Genomic DNA, 2,750 nt, shown 5'->3' with positions numbered 1-2,750 from the left:
TATCAAAAGATGGCCTAGTCGGCCATCACTGGAAAGAGAGGCCCATTGGACTTGCCAACTTTATATGCCCCAGTACAGGGGAACGCCAGGGCCAAAAAGTGGGAGTGGGTGGGTAGGGGAGTGGGGGGGGGAGGGTATGGGGGACTTTTGGGATAGCATTGGAAATGTAATTGAGGAAAATACCTAATAAAAAATATTTTAAAAACAGAAAAAAAAATCATTTTATGTAAAGGCAGTGGTTTGTATGAACTCTCCTTGTTTCTTTCTCACTTCCTGTCATTTGCTCACTCCTCCAAATTGCTGTTGGCATACACTGCATGTCATGTCTGACACTCTGGTATCCTAATATGAATACAAAGATGCTTGAATGAGAATGCCTTTACTTAGAGATAAGTTATTCTTGAAAACGGAAGACCCCAAACAATCTTCTGTACTCATTTATTCTATTTAGAAATTTATCCTGTGCTCTTCCAAGAACACCTCCAAGTGTAGATACAAGTAAGACCTTAGTTCCCCTCAAAGACATCTGGTTTTCCTTTTTCTTTCTGTAAACTATTAGCACTATGGCTATTCTTTCCACCGTGCTACCTTAGTAGCGGAAAAAGAGATGTATGCAAATATATGGAGAGATGCAGACCATTTTTCTGTGTTTAGTAATTTATAGAAAGAGCTGAATGCATTTTCCAAGCTTCTTAAAATCTGCAGAAACTGTGTGAGAAAAAGAAAGCAACCTCATTGGGATCTTTAAGGAAAGAGTTGGATAAAGAATACAAAGAGGACATTGAGAATGGATTCCCCCAAATCTGTTTTTAACAACAAAAGAAAGAAAACAGCAAATGAAGAAAGAGAAGACCCATAAGAAATAGTTTACAAATACAGTGCAAGGTCATTTTATCCATACGTGATTCCCTTAACAAATGAAAACAAACAAGTAGTTATGTGAGTGTTTTACTGTAGAAGATATGACTAACATTTCTCAATGTATTTTGTTTCATTTTTTTCTTTTAATATAAATGCTTTATTTAACAGTTGCTGGTCATTCCGTGAACTAAGTAGTGGATATCCAGAACCCAGCAGCAAGGTCAGCACAACCTTCGAGCTTCTCTTTCTGACTCCAATAAGGTGAGCAGGTCAACCTCTCGAACGGGACCTTTGACATTTCGGATGATAGAGCGGCTGGTGTCATCCATAAATTCCACTCGCACCTGCGTGCATTGTCCCTGCGAACCGGTCCTGCCCAGCACTTTGGTTACCCTAGCCAGCTTGATGGGCTGCACCCGACTCGTGTCCATAATGTCGGCGACCTGGCTGAGATCTCTTTTGTTTTAAATGGCAGTAGTTTTTCTGCCAAAGGATAATGCTCTTTAAAGGTACAATAACAATGCAATGCAATGAAAACGAGAAGCTGGCTGTGTTGGAGGCATAAGTCAGAAGTTGCTCCAGAACAGTTACTGCTGTGGTTTGAATATGAAATGTTCATCATGAGGTTCTACAGTGCTGGTGCTGTCAGGACAGGGTATGGGGAGTTTAGAAGGAAGAGTGTTGCTGGAGGAAGTCCCTCATTGGCAATGGGGATTGGGCTTTTATAATTACCCCCTGTCTTAGTTAGGGTTTTACTGCTGTGAACAGACACCATAACCAAGGCAAGTCTTATAAAAAACAACATTTAGTTGGGGCTGCTTACAGGTTCAGAGGTTCAGTCCATTATCATCAAGGTGGGAGCATGGCAGTATCCAGGCAGGCATGGCGCAGGCAGAGCTGAGAGTTCCATGTCTTCATCCAAAGACTGCTAGTGGAAGACTGACTTCCAGGCAACCAGGGTGAGGATCTTAAGCCCACACCCACAGTGACACACCCATTCCAACCAGGTCACACCTATTCCAACAAGGCCACACCTTCAGATGGTGCTACTCCATGATCCAAGGATATACAAACCATCACACCCCCCAACTTGCTCTTTTTCCTTAGCTTCCTGTGATTAATCAGCTTCCTGCTATTATATTTCTGTTGGTGCCACATCTTTCCTGCCATGATGGCCTCTAGCTCCCTGTAAGTGTAACACACAGGCAAACAAACAACAAAGGCACACCAAAATCCATTCTCCCCTAAGATGCTTTTTGTTGGGTATTCTATCAGAGCAATAGAAAAGTCTCATATGTATACATTTCTGGCTTTAGTATCTCATTGTTGTCTATGATCCACATGTGTATCTTTATGTATCTATCATCTATCTATCTATCTATCTATCTATCTATCTATCTATCTATCTATCATCTATTTATCTACCTACTTATCTACCTACATGCATACCTATCTATCATCTACTCATCCATTCATTATGATAACATCATTGTCTTGGGTTCAGTGTTGTACTATAAATTTTATAAGATTGCCATTAAACAAAAGCTGAAAAGGTATAGAAGAGATCTCTGCAATATTAATAATTAGAACTCAGTGGAAATCTCCAAGTCCTAAACAAAAATCTCAGAAAAATCTGGGAAACCCAAGTAGACCTTGCAAGCTAACAAGCATATAACAATAACAAAGGCAGAATAAAACTATGTACCCATACAACTCTAACCCCTTTTCTATAGAACGTTGTGAATGCTTTCAATTGCTGATTTCAGCTTAAGTTGATGACAGTTCTGGGCATGAAGACTTGGGAGTTCAGCCAAGGCCAGCTGTAACCTTGTAGAATGGAACAAGTTGCTCTAGGGAAGCAGTTCACAATTTGTGTTTCAAGACCAATT

At 40.5% G+C, this 2,750-nt stretch overlaps 1 pseudogene; it reads right to left on the bottom strand.

Annotated features, from left to right (window-relative positions):
- Positions 1-1,082: 1,082 nt before the first annotated feature.
- Positions 1,083-1,292, bottom strand: LOC110307293 (annotated as a pseudogene).
- Positions 1,293-2,750: the final 1,458 nt, after the last annotated feature.

Source organism: Mus caroli, chromosome 12 (assembly GCF_900094665.2).
Source record: "Mus caroli chromosome 12, CAROLI_EIJ_v1.1, whole genome shotgun sequence".
In the NCBI taxonomy this organism is placed as follows: domain Eukaryota; kingdom Metazoa; phylum Chordata; class Mammalia; order Rodentia; family Muridae; genus Mus; species Mus caroli.
Note: the sequence above shows the minus strand (reverse complement) of the source record. Positions and strands in the feature narration are given on the sequence as shown.